This window comes from Phyllopteryx taeniolatus, chromosome 10, assembly GCF_024500385.1.
Source record: "Phyllopteryx taeniolatus isolate TA_2022b chromosome 10, UOR_Ptae_1.2, whole genome shotgun sequence".
NCBI classification, from domain to species: domain Eukaryota; kingdom Metazoa; phylum Chordata; class Actinopteri; order Syngnathiformes; family Syngnathidae; genus Phyllopteryx; species Phyllopteryx taeniolatus.
This window is the reverse complement of record NC_084511.1, coordinates 1,795,352-1,810,718: the sequence shown is the minus strand read 5'-3', so window position 1 is coordinate 1,810,718 and position 15,367 is coordinate 1,795,352. Positions and strand designations below refer to the sequence as shown.

The following is a 15,367-nucleotide window of genomic DNA, read 5'->3' as shown; positions in this document are numbered from 1 at the left end:
AACTTAGTTCCTAGGATCATGGGGACACACAAACCCCTCCACCACGATAAGGCTCAAGGAGGGGAGTTACATAAACGTGATAATAACAAAACAAGCAACCCAACATCATGTCAAACATTATACATCAGAAATACATGGACCCAATACAGACTAGCTTCAGCAATGCATGGTAAGTGGTGTTATACTAGTTATAGAACAGAAGATATATCTTATGAATTGTCGTATAAACCATACAATAGAATTCTTATGTTATCGATTCTCATAGTATTCCTAGATTTAGTATTTAGTATGAGATTGCTTACAGTAGTGGCCCCACAGTAACTTTGAAAATATTTTAGCTTGTGCAATATGCTTGCAGTGTGTGTGTTTGGACAACTTCTTTTCAGGATATTGCAAAAGAGGAAGGCTGTGGAATGTTCCAGCTGACAGCTACGGGAAAAACAAGTCATCCATCAGCCAAAAAGGGGGAGATGTCAGGTCAAGCTGACCGGGACAAAAGTCAGCTGCGAGGAGGAACACAGCCCCCCTTCCATTGCTTGTGTTGTAGTATACAAATTGTGGGGCCACTAGGGAAAGATGCACCATTTTCTCTCTGCCTGCAAAGCATACGCTTTAGGCAGGAGGAAAACGCCCAGAATTCTGTCAACTTAATTTGTTGAATATTTGAGAAACATAAACGGATAAAAATGGCAACCTGTGTGAGTCATTGGAGTAAACTCTTTTCCGGAGAGAAAACGAACAAATTGGTGAGTGTGGTGGTAGTTTATTAATTTGTAATCTGGGGCCTTGGGCCATGCGCAGGATATAACAATCACCACCACTCCAACAATTGGTGACCCTGACGTGATCTCGGAAAGATTGTTTCTTGGAACCTCCGTGGCTACACCTTTCATTCCAAAATATCCAGGCCGGCCGTCCAAAAAAGGTAAGGAGAAACCTGTTTATTTTAATTCTCCTGATTTGCTGTTAATTTAAATTGGGATATTGCGGAATGAGGTGTGGACCGAATTTTTGTTGAAAAGATTTGTATTGTAATATGTATTTTGTATTTATGGTATTTAGTATTGGTAAAAGCGGATGTTAGATTGCGTCAGATTTGGAATCCGTAGAGTTAAACGTGTCGGCGAACGCGTCAAGGTTTTATTAAAGGCCAGCAATAACCTCAGAGAAGCAGTTGGACAGCCAATTGTGGTCAAGGTCCTACGTTGAAGCTAATCTGTAGGGTAGAGGCGGCTCCTACATCGGGAGTCTAATCTATCACTCCAGAGACGGGTGGTAGGTCTGCGTGGTTCGACCTGTAGACAATTACAGAAAATTGCAAAAACAAAACAAACAAACAACAGATATAATAAAATAAATGTATGTAATTAATTTTATGGGTTTTTTTGTTTGTGTGTTTTGATTTGTTATAATGGTGTTTTTGTGGAGAGGAGAAAATATTAAAATTGACCTCAACGGTATTAATGATGGAAAAGATTACAGTAGGAGAACAAATTATGATGATGTGGCCGTATTTGAAGGGGAAAAAAAGGAGGGAAGGTCAAAAAGTATGTTGGAAGAATGTCAGGATGCTGGGTTCTTCCCTAAAAATGAGAAGAAATCTAATATACTGTAGGTTTTGGTTCGAATTTGTGATGCTTCTTGCGACGTAAGAATTGCGGAAAATTGTGAAAATAACAAAAATAAAATGCGTTTAAGGAGCTGATAAAATAGCAAAATATCAGACAGTGCACAGAGTAAAAAAAAAAAAGAGAGCAAGAGGAGAGAGCAGCGAAGAACAGAGGGGAAGGGGACTGCGCGCCCCTTCACTCCTCACACCGCCTGCGCCCGCCGTGCAGGTACCGACAGCAGATATAAGTAGACGCACAGTATCCATCCATCCATCCGTTTTCTTTACCGCTCATCCTCACTAGGGTCACGGGCGTCCTGGAGCCCATCCCAGCTATCTTCGGGCGAGAGGCGGGGTACACCCTGAACTGGTCGCCAGCCATTCGCAGGGCCCACAGAAGAAAACAACCATTCGCACTCACAATCACACCTACGGGCAATTTAGAGTCTTCACGCATGTTTTTGGGATGTGGGAGGAAACCGGAGTGCCTGGAGAAAACCCACCCAGGCATGGGGAGAACATGGAAACTCCACACAGGCGGGGCCGGGATTTGAACCCCGGTCCCCAGAACTGTGAGGCAGATGTGCTAACCAGTCGATCACCGTGCCGGCTAGAGGAACAGTAATGGTTGAAATCAATGGTGATCAAACTGTAGGTAGCTGGCTATACTGGGGCGCTATTAATGTCCTCTCTAGTGTGGCTTCTCTCACTCAGGCGCGGCCCCAGACAGCCATGACAACACGACCTGATAGACAACACAGGAAGCCAATTTGGTGGCTTCCAGGGATGAGAGGAAACCATCTAGTTTGCCAAGAAGTCAACCTCAGTGTATGACTCTGAAAAGGGAGTTGGACAAAAAAATTTATAATGATATTTCACACTTGGATGGTTTACGTATGTATTTGAGTGTGGCCCATTTGAGGATAGAGGAGAAATAATGTGTGTAAGCGTGCGAGTTGTTTCAGAGTTTGTGTGGGTCTGTGTGATTGTTTGTATGACTGGTCGGGGATCAGTTAACAAGGTGGCAGATGGTGAGGAGGAAGCGGATGAGTGCCCTGAGGGGACTTTCCAGTTGGAGGAGTAGAGCTTTGATAAGATAAAGAATAAAAACATAAATAGGAAATTCTTGGGGCCCCTCCTGCCTTGTTATGTTCATACACAGCAATTTATGTATATCCCTTTCAATATGTCGCACATGCTTAAATGAAGAACTTCTACCCCCTACAAAGGGAAGTCTTAGACATGGGCAATTTCAGGGCCCCACCCAGGTCTCTCTCTCTCTCTCTCTCTCTCTAACTCTCTCTCTCTCTCTCTCTCTCTCTCTCTCCAACTGTGTTTTTTGGATGGTGGGGAGGAGACAGGCCTTGCTTATTTGTTACGCACGCTCCGAGATTGGACCAAAGCCTCAGGTGCTGATCTGTCGGATAGTGCAGTGATGACTCAGCTTTACAGAGATGTGGTGCTCAGAGGAGCAATCCACCCAGTTGCCAATGCTATGAAAAACAATACGGCTATGACAACAGCTACACCTGCTGATTGGAGAATACATTTTTTGCAGTACTTAACCAGACGTATAAAAAGAAAAGAAAAGGCTCATACAGATAAAGATGCTATACTGAAAAAAGAATGATTATATTTACAGGTGCTGGGGCCTAAAAGAGAGGAAATTCTCAGTTCTTTAAAAAAGGGTGCCTGGTGCAGCAAGAGTCCATGACTGCCGCTCCACCTGCTCCGGGTCGGACTCCCTGTGAAGCGCAGCTGTACCAATTGGAACCACCACGCCAGACCAGCCAGCAGGAGCGTGGACATGGAGTGAGAGGTAGGGGTGGAGTGAGACCGGGGTTGCACTTTTGTTTTATGTACAACTGCAACAACTACCACCGCCGCACATGCCACCGAAGGCCGACCTGGCGCCGCCACCTCCAGAGCAGTATCCCATTCATCAGAAGGGGTTACCAGGAAACCTCGACGTGCAGGGTTTGGCAGACCCCTGCATTTTGGTAACTGCAGATGGACATTATATTGATGGTTGACACTGGGGCTCGCTACTCCACTCTCAGAAATGCTTGTCAAATGGGAGCTAGTATCGTCGGTGGACTTGATGGCATATAGATGGCTCTTCCTGCAAGGGAATGAAATTGACTGTCACTATTCATCAGGCGCACCATATGTCATGGTTTTTACTGCCCCCACGGCAGATCAAGATCAATATGCTGACGTCGCTTGGGCGGCTCTGAACCCTGCGTCTCCCTCCTCCCGCGGTTTGCACACCCTCTATCAACTCTGGTCTCCATGGCTTACGAGCCTGCACCCTTACACTTCGCCAATTGACCCGTTATATTGTACATTGTATAATGACAAGTCATATGATTTAGTTTATTAGGACCACTTCTCAGCTCAAGTTGAAGGTCATCAGTGGTCACTTGTTTCTGACTATTTGTATGTCACATCAACTAGCATTGCCTCACAATGTGTGTCTCACGCAGGAGCAGGGTGAGTGGTACGAGATGGAGACGACAGCTGTGCCACACATCACATTGGTTGTCGGAGGTAACCATCAATCGAAAATTTGGGTACCATGATTAAAAAGTGTCTAAAGGTCACTGATTGGGTCCAGACAGTCATCCCCGATGTCAAGTCTTCATCATCTATGTTAGGGTATGACAATTTGGGGCATGTTACAAATTCCTTTATTTTAGAATATCACCAAATTTTACGCGGTAATGGTAGATAGCGGACGGATCACCCTGAAGGTGAAAAGGTTCTGGCGCAGTTGCCTGAGGCACCGTGGACTCAGGGTCCAACTGATGTTGGCTTTTTTCCAAACCCCATCTTGCAGAACCAGTATTGACGTACTCTGGAGGTTGATGGGGGCATCCGGGACACCATCGCAGGTTTGAAGGAATTGGGGGTCTTGGAGCCCTCGGCTTTGAGTGCAATTGACCACACACATTTTTTTTTACTGTTATTGACTTACCTAACGTGTTGTTTTGTTTACCATTCGTTACGCTGACCTGACTATTCCAAACCTTTCTGTTTGGACATTTCTGAAAAATCAACCACTAACTGCGGTGTGTTTTTTCAAAAGGGGGGTGGGGACAGACATATTCTTATGGATATAAGTGTACAGTTGGACTAGACTCAAAAACGACACCCACCATGTACTAGATATGTGGTTGGATTGGCCAAGATAATCCAAAAGACTGCACACATTGTGATGTCATACCCGTTGACAGTACTTACGACACATGGTGTAATGACATACGTGACTTAAACGGCTTTCATAATGTCATCTTTAAGACATACCCGCTTAGAGTACATCTTGAATGCACCACACAGCACATATATACATGAAGGCATTAATATGGCAGATACTATTCAGGAGGGCGAACCCCAGGAATGTGCTGTAAGGACTTTGGAGCAATCTAGACTCAGACAGGATTAGCAAGGTATGCCCTACTTGGATGTCGAGATGGTTTGTTGTTTGTCATATGGTTGTTGTTTCAGGGATTCGGAGAGGGACCTTCAGGCATCTGATGCAGTGGTGCAGCAAGAGGACAGTGGTCAAGTCGAGGTGAAGGACACAGAGTAGATGGAAGGGAAGCAATCGGCGGAACTGGCAGAATTGAGAGCGGTGGTAAGTGTTTTGGAGTTGGCAGAAGGAACAATTGTGAACATTTATACAGACTCAGCATATATTTGTGGTGTAGTGCACATAGAACTGGCACAACGGTTAAGAGCAGGTTTTATGACAGCCACGGAAACACCGATAAAGCATCAGGATGAGGTAATTTGGCTTTGGGAGGCTTTAATGAAGCCCCACAAGGTAGCTATCATAAGTGCAAGGGATATAGCAGGAGTGATGGCTTGATAGAACAAGGAAACTTTCCAAAGGTGACATTAGAGATATTGCTGGACGATCAAAGACATGCATCTCCAAAAGAGAAAACTATTTGGAAGGTCAATAAGGCTTTTCCAGTTGCCACAGGTGTGACACCATTCTGATGGTCGTCCTGTTCCCTTGGCAGTTCGGCTCCGGGTCCTGGTGGAGGAAGCTCATGGAGCGCCGCATGTGGGTAAGGCACAAATGACACGAGCACTTATTCACCGGTGGCAACCTCACTTCCAGGATGCAATTGACAATTTGGTGAAAATTTGCGAGGTGTGGCAGCTATTGAATATTTGTCCAACAATGAAACCACTCTAGAGTACCTTTCCATTGCCGAGACACCAGGGAGAGGAAATTTAATTGGATATTGCAGACATGCATGAATGTGTACGTGGCCAACGCTATTTGTCAGTAATCATGCACAGTGCCTCTGGATTGGCAGACTGGGGTGGTGGTCCCCCTTTTATAAACACCTACACCCCGTGTAGGTGTTCCAACTACACGGGGATCACACTCCTCACACTCCTCAGCCTTCCTGGTAAGGTCTATTCAGGGGTGCTGAAGAGGAGGGTCCATTGGGAAATCGAATCTCAGATTCAGGAGGAGCAGTGTTGTTTTTGTCCTGACCATGGAACAGTGGACCAGCTTTACACCCATGCACCCAGCTCGGCAGGGTCCTCAAGGGTGCATGGGAGTTCGCCCAACCAGTCTACATGTGTTTTGGACTTGGAGAAGGTGTTCGTGTCCCACAGATGTCCCTCTGGGAGTTCTGTGGGGGGTGCTTCTAGAGTATGGGGTGCCGAACCCCCTGATACTGGCTGTTCGGTCCCTGTACGACCAGTGTCAGAGTTTGGTCTGCATTGCTAGCAGTAAGTCGGACTCGTTTCCGGTGAGGGTTGGACGCCGCCAAGGCTGCCCTTTGTCACCGATTCCATAACTTTTATGGACAGAATTTCTAGGCGCAGCTGAGTCGTATAGGGGGCCCGGTTTGGTGACCTCAGTTTTGCATATCTGCTTTTTGCAGATGAGGTGGTTATGTTGGCTGTTGAGTGTTAAGCGGCTGGGATGAGAATCAGCACCTCCAAATATGAGACCATGGTCCTCAGTCGGAAAAGGGTGGAGTGCCCTCTCTGTGTCGTGAAGTGGGCTTCCCTGCTGAGGCTGCTGCCCCCACCACCCGACCTCGGATAAGCGGAGGAAAATATATTTAGGTAGGTAGGTTAATTGAAGACTCTATATTGCCCGTAGGTGTGAATGTGAATGTAAATGGTTGTTTGTTTCAATGTGCCCTGCGATAGGCTGGCGACCAATTCAGGCAGTACCCCGCCTCCCGCCCAAAGATAGCTGGGATAGGCTCCAGCATGCCGGAAACCCTCGTGGGGATAAGCGGTAAATAAAATGGATGCATATATATATATATATATATATATATATATATATATATATATACACACACCACAATAATTAGAGTCAGATTTGGGATAATAGTAAAATACAGTCTTTGGCCTGAACATGTACCGAGAGTAGATTACTAGTCGGTTGCGTTCTACTAATTATGAGGGGCCAGTCGAATCCAAAAATAACAGCGGCGAATTTTTGTCCCAGTTCAACCCTGGTCACGATCTTCTGTTTCTTGGAAGATCAAAATTACGGAAGACCTGCCCGCATTATTAACAAAGCTGATATAAGGTCCAGCACATTCTGACTCTCAGATTTAACTTACTGAGGGTCCTCAGAGAGGACAACATCTTGGACTTACTGGTGTCCTTTTATCATTGTTTGATAGCACTGACTGACTTTTCTGGCTGTCCTTTTACCCTCCTTAGAAAAACTACACAGTTCCTGATGTCTCAACAAAGGTCTGGAAACAAGACTATAGGCAGACTATATTTTACCATTAATCAATTTTCCCCATAGATTTAAAAGAATTAACAATAGTATGTTAGTATAATTTATACTCTGATAAGGTATCTGTGCAATAGTGTCGATTGAAAACGTTTGTAAAATTGAATTTTTATAGCTTAGTGAATATTAAATTATACCCCCTATTTTTAATAAGGTTGATTGTTGTTCTGCTTAATAAATCATAATATTAATATTTTGTTGTGTGATAGAACACCGTAGAGACGGAATTTGCAGTGTTTTGCGAGACAAGGAATAAAGTGGCAGGAGTAGTTACAGAAAATAAAGTAAACAGTTTAACCTGTAAATAGGATGGAAATTTGGAGAAGTGCTTACACTTTGAAAGAATGATGAATGGGAAGAAACAAATGTGAAATGTGGAATAGAAGGGTTTTTGTTTTTAAATATTGTACACAGATACAGTGTTTTTCTTTCTGCCTGTTTATGTAGTTGTTGTTGTGTTCCCAGAAGAGATTTTATCTGAATTATCGGAAAAGTAAGTGAATTATTGTGGCCTATCTCTGAGTGGCAGATAAGCAGACAGTGACTCTTTCAGGACAATCAAATCTGCATAAAGGACATCTTTATTGACCCTCCAAGGCTCGCTGTGAAGTAAATACAGGCCATTGGTTTAGATGATGGTACGGTATGGTTGATGCTTTTCAGGCTGTTGCTATTTTTGTTTCGAGACTTATTCAGCACACAGACTGGCAAATGTTTAATTTTGTGTTGGCATAATTTCCCAAATTATTGTGTGTGTGTTTGAGTGGAATTAAAATGGCTCTGAGAAAACCTCTCCCCTTTTCAATTTGACTGACTTGATTGTTTAGCTCTGTTTACATGATTACCTGTGTTAGCACATATCGCAAATACGGTGGAACCTTGATTTAATGGACCCCGATTGAATAGACTTTGGACGTAAGAGACAGAAGCTAGTGTCCAGTTGAAACTCAAAATAACCCCTTTCACGCACCAGTGAGCAGCAGCTTGCAAAGGGGTGGGTGTTGGGGTTGGCCCCAGGCGTCCACTCGGAGGGGGGGCGTCCCCCACACCCCCCGGGCTGACATTCGGCATCCGACGCCCCCCCTCCTCTCGTTGACAATCAGCTTTAGGGATCGGCTTTATGGGGCATCAACGGCCAGAGTGCGTCGATGGCAAACCCCCCGCCTCCCGTCGACAATTTTGTTTAGGGGGCATACATTCTTCTGTGCACTCCGGGTATCAGCCACTTTGCACGCCACTGCCAGTGAGAGACGTTAGTTTATGTAGAATAATTTTGTACTGTACTGTGTGTTTTTAGTCCACGAAAAAGAACAAGACAATAATATTGTACTGTAGTGGTGTAGTGGTCCTCAACTGGTGGAACATTTTAAATTTGAAAGTCAAAAGTAAATACGTTATACTGTTATATCATTTTGATTACTCCATATTATCGTTTATGTTTTTGGTTAGTTAAGTGTTTAGTAGTTTTCCTTTCTTATTTATTAGTTGATTATGTCAAAAGTAAGGATGTTGAATTGGAAAATTTATATTTCATATATATACATGTCAAATATTAGTTTTATATAACCTTTCTATGTATTATGGTTGCATATCTCAGTTACTCTTTTAGTATAACGTTGCTTAGCCAGGAACAGCCAGCTACCTATTGTTTTGTCTGTCGTCCCCTGATAACGATGCAGCTGGCTGGGATGTGTGTTCATCTTTTCCATCCATCCATCCATCCATTTTCTGAGCCGCTTCTCCTCACTAGGGTCGCGGGCGTCCTGGAGCCTATCCCAGCTGTCATCGGGCAGGAGGCGGGGTACACCCTGAACTGGTTGCCAGCCAATCGCAGGGCACATAGAAACAAACAACCATTCGCACTCAGAGTCATGCCGACGGGCAATTTAGAGTCTCCAATTAATGCATGTTTTTGGGATGTGGGAGGAAACCGGAGTGCCCGGAGAAAACCCACGCAGGCACGGGGAGAACATGCAAACTCCACACAGGCGGGGACGGGGATTGAACCCCACACCTCAGAACTGTGAGGCTGACGCTCTAACCAGTCGGCCACCGTGCCGCCTGTTCATCTTTTCCTCATGGAAATTTATTGAATCTGATTGAAGGCCCTTCCACATAATCTGAGGACAGCCGGCCATCTTTCCCTCTCTGTCCTCTCCCTCTTTTTTATACCGTAAATACCTCTTTATATTTAAAAACAATATATTAAAAAAAATGATTTGGCTGTTAGGAAGCAATGCCAGTCGGGGACCTGGCGGTCATAGTAACAGGGGGGGAGGTGGGTTCTCAATTAGTTGCATGGCGGTGCTCCTTAGCTGTCCATGAGGCTTCCCTTTTATAGCCCGCGGCTGCTTCTTGGGTTCCCACCCCTTATCGTTCCAACAAACAAGGGACACTCTCCTGCCCTCGGGCTGGGCGGGGACTAGCCGCATCGCGGCCCTGCGGGTTGGGGGGGGCGTTTGTCTCTCCTGGGGGTGGAGGGGGGTTGAGGAGGCAGGGCGTGTGGGGCAGTGGGTGGGGTGGTGCGGGGGTTGGCATTGGGTCCCTGCGGCCCCCACTGGGTGGATAGTTGTCGGGGCGCCTCGGTGGGGCCGGCGGACCGCCCTTGGTCCCTCGGTGTGGGACGTGTCCCGTCCACGGCGCTACTCATATTTAATGTTTCATTGTTGTAGATAATGTAATGACTTACTTCTCTCATCCTGTTTACAATTAGTGCTTTGTCTTTTGTCTTTGTTTCTCTCTCCCCTCGAGAAGCTTTGTTCTGTTCGAATGATCGACTCTGATTCTCAATAAACCTCAATTAGAACACTAACAAACCACAGCGGAAGCTTAAAAACTCAACTGAGACACAATAAAACTGCTCCGGCATAAAAAGGATACAGATTTTCCATTCTGCTTGACCTAACAGCCGAACAGGATAAAAAAAGTATGAAACTCAGCAACAAACCCTATTTTAACCTTTTGACCGTTTAGAACAAGCACTCATCATTTCAATAAAAATGGTTTTCCCATTATAATCGGTTCTGTTACACCCCTAGCTTGTGATTCCCCCCAACCTATTTTAAAATCTGCCTATGCTCCATACGATATGTAAAGCATTTTAAGAAAACGTAACATTTTCCCCCAAATTGATAGTAATGACATGTTTATGGATTTCGTACAGAATCCATAAACATGTCAAGTTTATTGCCATCACTGCCATCTGTTTAAATGCCATCTTTCCATTGGCACGCTTCCAACTGATGTTCTTGGCTACACTCCCACAAAAAAATGTGTGACACGATGTTCCAAGTAATATGTTTTGTGTCCTATCCCCCAATGGATCTTAGGGCAGAAATCGAGGGGGTGCGGGGGGGATTAAGACAAGTCATTTTAGCTATTAATCATCAAGAGTGTTGAGAAGGATAATCATAGTGTTAAAGATCTGGTTGCTCTAATGGTTAAAACAAGTCAGTTCATACCAAGTTGTTTTTCTGTGAGGAATTTGATGGTTCTCTCAGGCACTCCTTAAAGTGTTCCACCTCCTCCAGTGAGCCAAAAGGAAACTGAATGCCATCGGGTGCTTCAGGTGAACTTTCATCAACCGTCCTCCCAGGAATCAAGCTTACCATGGCAGTTCGGTAAGATGTGTTAGCTGGTGCTTCATTTGTCCCATGAGTGTAAGCATGTCGAGTTCATAAGCTGAGAGGGCGAGAGAGAGGAGTAACCCCCCCAAAAATAAAAAATAAAAAAAATTAAATAAGGAATACACATTACTTGAGGACTAAATGATATGCCAGTCAGTGATTAAAAAAACAAAGGTTCACCATGAAAAGCAAGTATGGTATTTGCGGGTTAGTTGTTTATGGTCCCATACAACATTACCTAAAAAGGAATGCTGGAACTGCAACTGACAGAAGTGATGATCAATACAAAAAACATTGAAGTTGAATGTTCAGTCGTGGAAAATTACGAGAGCAAGGTGATAAGTGGAGACACTGGGCGTGACGATGAGGATTCGGAGTTGACCAGTGTGAGGGTGGAATTTGGCATCTCCATAACGGATTTAAAGAAATGAAAATTATGAACTGTTGAATTCCATGAACAAGCAATAAAAATAGACAATTTTCAACTTTTTTGTGACAGTAAAACTATGTACAACCAATAGTTTTATTTACCTTGGATAATATGTCCAAGGGGATGATAGTGGTAGTAATATTGATGGAACTGACTCCCGTGATGATGACCAGCAAGGAGATGACCCAGGTGGGGGAAGTGACGGTAAGGACTCACGAAGTGATGATCGGTAAGGATATGGTACTGATGGCACAGAGCAGGGATGTCAAACTCATTTGCATCGCGGGCCACATTGTAGTTATGGTTTCTCTCAGAGGGCCGTTAAGATTTTGAAATCATATAAATATTTGAATCACCTCCTTATATTATTACATAGACAACAAATTGATAGATGAATAGTTTGGAAATCGAAATTCAAGGGTAATACTTTGCAACTATTGTTTAAGTTACTGTATTGTAAAAAGAGGTTTTGGTAACCAAAACATGGTTGGAAATATTTATTCCATATGACAATTTTAGTTTTTTCTACAGATTTTAGCAAGAATCATGGCAGTTCAAGCACATGATTGAATTTCGAGGGCCACATAATATGATGTGGCGGGCCAGATCTGGCCCCCGAGCCTTGAGTTAGACAGCAGTGGCACAGAGCAGGACTGGGACTGCTGAGTTTTAGTTGAAGTCAAATTGGATTTTGATAGCGGTGGTGATCGGGGCATGTTGTTTTGAGGAACGAACACCTTTTTCACTGCTTTCCTCATCTGTGTCGCCAAAGCGATGGCTATTAATACAAAGGAAATATGCATTACCGCTAAAGAAATGGTCACATTTTAACATTAAAATCAGATTAGTGTTTGGAGTTACATCGGTTTAAGTTTCCTTTTAAGCCGTTCTATTGCCAACTTCTCGTCATTATCAGAGTCGAGCTCTGCTTTCTGGCAGTTCAAAGATTTCATCGTCTGCAACGCCCACATAATCACCTAAACTAAAGATGTTAGGGTATTAACATATGAAGACCAAATCTCCGCATCACATTGGAAATAGAAAATAGAAAAATATTTACCACGCGTCTTTAAGACTGACACTATGTTTGGTCCAATGTTTACTTGGTTTTTCAACTAATTTTGCAGCTTTGGTGTTTCCCCCCCTTTCGGTTTTATACAGCGGCCACTATGTTGATCTATTGCTGTACCAAGACTGTAGTACCACCGACACACACACACACTGCTTCGCATCCAAAAACTGGACTATAAGAAACATCCTGTAAATGAAGCAAATCAACAGGACATTAGCGGCCACTTTGGGGATTAAGTAGCATTGCTAGAAAATTAACTATAAATCATGCCGATAACTTTTACACGTTGAATGAAAATGAACCAGCTCGAACTTGTTTTCAGTAACCTCATGCGATGAACAAAGGGCTGATGCCAACATGCTGTTAAAATTAAAATTGACTGTTCCCAAACAGTACAGACACACCGTTTGAATCATATGTGAACAACATACCTTTTATTGTTTTTGATGGAGGACCATATACCAAAATAGTGACACTCTTTAGCCTGGCGAAGTTGCTTAAGTTTGGCAGTGAACCACGGTTTGTTGTTATTGAATGTGCGAAATGACTTTGTTGGTACACACACCTCTTCACAGAAACTGATATAGGATGTGACAGTATATTCATCCAGCCTGCCAGCTGAATTGTCAAAAACATTCCAGTCTGTGCAGTCTAGACAGCTTTGAAGTTCTATCTTTGCTTCATTGGTCCACTTTTTTACTGTTTTCACCGTAGGCTTCGCGCATTTAAGTTATTGTCTATATGTTGGTATTTAGTGAATTAAGCAGTGATCAGACACGCCCAGAGCTGCACGAGGTATGGCACGGTATGTGATATTTAGTGTAGTATAGCAGTGGTCTAAAATGTTATTTTCCCTGGTAGGACACTCGATGTGCTGCTTGTATTTAGGGAGTTCGTGGTTGAGTTTAGCTTTATTAAAGTCCCCAAGCCAGGGCAGTATATGACAGTACCACCCTCTCAATGGCATCCTGCCAGGCTTCCCCAGGTGAGCCGCATAGAAGTCGTCCAAAAGGTGATCGAGAATGAGCTTCCGGGAAATCCAAGACCATTCCTCTGGCCCATACCCTTCCCAGTCGACCAGGTACTGGAACCCACATCATGCCTGCCACGAAGCCAGTCGCCTGTTCTGTCCATTGTCTGCCACCTGTCCATGCCGCCACCTGTCAACACATCCAGGACCACCTCCATAACCTTTCCTCAATAAACTGTTCATCATTTTACATCTGCCTCCGCCTGCTCTTGGGTCCAGCTATTCCCCACACGTGACAGAATACTTGGGCCACTATGGACACAGCAACTCCGGAGGCACTGAAGAACGCACTAACCCTCCAAGGCGCCCACATTGGACGACAGGACAAAATACTGCATGAAATCACCTAAATGCTCCACTCCCTTTCGCAACAGGTCTCCCTCCTTTCCCAACAGATGCAATCCATTCAACCCCCTGTAAGTACTCCTCCCGAGCCCACAGCCTCCGAGCCACCCCGCTTCCCGTACAAAGAACCTCATTTCCCTCCGCCCGAGCCCTACTTCTGGGACCTAGGTGCGTGTACCCAGTTCCTATTTAATCGCTCACTCGTATTCAATCTCCAACCATACAGTTATCCCACCGAACGATCAAAGGTAGCATATGTCACTAACCTCCTCTGGGGCAAAGCAGCAAAGTGGTCCACGTTCTTATGGCAAAACTCCTCTCTGGTACTTCATTCATTCGATTATTTTTCCACCAAACTCCGCAAAGTATTTGATCACCCAGTTCAACAAAGAAGGCACCCATCGCCTCCTCACGCTCACGCAAAATGCCCTCCCGGCTCCAATCATGGAAATGCAGGGCAGTATATGACACTCTGTCGAATTCATTAAACATTACTGGCCAATACTTGCACCTCTATTTTTTAGAACAGTCAAGTTGATAAAAGATAAAGGTCAAATAAGTAGCCATATGAACACAGCTTCAATTAAATTATGACTAAATTCAGGTAAAGACCCCACTCTCCCGGCTAATTATCGGCCCTTATCACTGATTAATGTAGATATCAAGATTATCTCGAAAGCCCTCGCAGCGAGACTTGAAAAGGTTCTCCTGTCGATAATCCACTATGACCGGACAGGCTTCATTAAAGGTAGAAGTTCCACAAATAATGTCAGACGTCTGTTAAATTTAATAATCATGTCACAGCGTAAACATCTAAATGCAATCATGTCACTTGACGCAGAGAAAGCTTTCAATAAAGTTAACTGCGCTTTCCTGTTTGCAGTTCTTCACAAATTTGGCTTTGTAGACTCATTTATACATTGGATAGCAACATTATAACTCGCCGAAAGCGACAGTCACCACAAATAGGATTACTTCACAAAGTTTTACTTTACAAAGAGGAACCAGATAAGGATGTCCACTCTCACCAATGCTATTTGCAATATTCGTCAAACCTCTTGCTACTGCTATACGTCAGAATGCTAATATTAAAGGTATTTGCTCTCTAGTGACATAACACAAAATCAATCTGTATGCTGATGATATTCTTTTTTATTTACAGGAACCCAAGTCTTCTCTTCAGGTAGTCTTCAATCTCATTAAAACATTTCCACAAATATCAGATTACTCCATCCACTGGACAAAATCAACAATACTCCCAATCACAAATTTTTATTCAAAAAATAAGACAAGTAGAATTATTTTATCCAGGCGGGATAAAACAGGAGGGAGGCCTCAATGCTCCCAACTTTAAACACTGGAACCCAATAATTGCATCGGAAAAGTTTAGAATCTACAAGACCTCAATTAGCTCCCAGTATGCTCTCCCCAAACTGTCATAATCCATATTTTGAAATTAAA

General features: G+C 43.9%; 1 long non-coding RNA gene across 4 annotated transcripts; it reads left to right on the top strand.

Annotated features, from left to right (window-relative positions):
• The first annotated feature begins 397 nt into the window (after positions 1 to 397).
• Positions 398 to 15,054, top strand: LOC133485066 (uncharacterized). 4 transcript variants are annotated; one of them, XR_009790588.1, is made up of 8 exons: positions 398 to 925; positions 3,252 to 3,428; positions 4,096 to 4,159; positions 5,117 to 5,246; positions 5,638 to 5,685; positions 6,523 to 6,709; positions 6,797 to 6,887; positions 13,507 to 15,054. It is a non-coding gene; the product is annotated as an uncharacterized LOC133485066 (long non-coding RNA). The 4 variants fall into 4 exon arrangements; XR_009790587.1 differs by lacking the exon at positions 13,507 to 15,054 and adding an exon at positions 7,325 to 8,609; XR_009790589.1 differs by lacking the exon at positions 6,797 to 6,887.
• Positions 15,055 to 15,367: the final 313 nt, after the last annotated feature.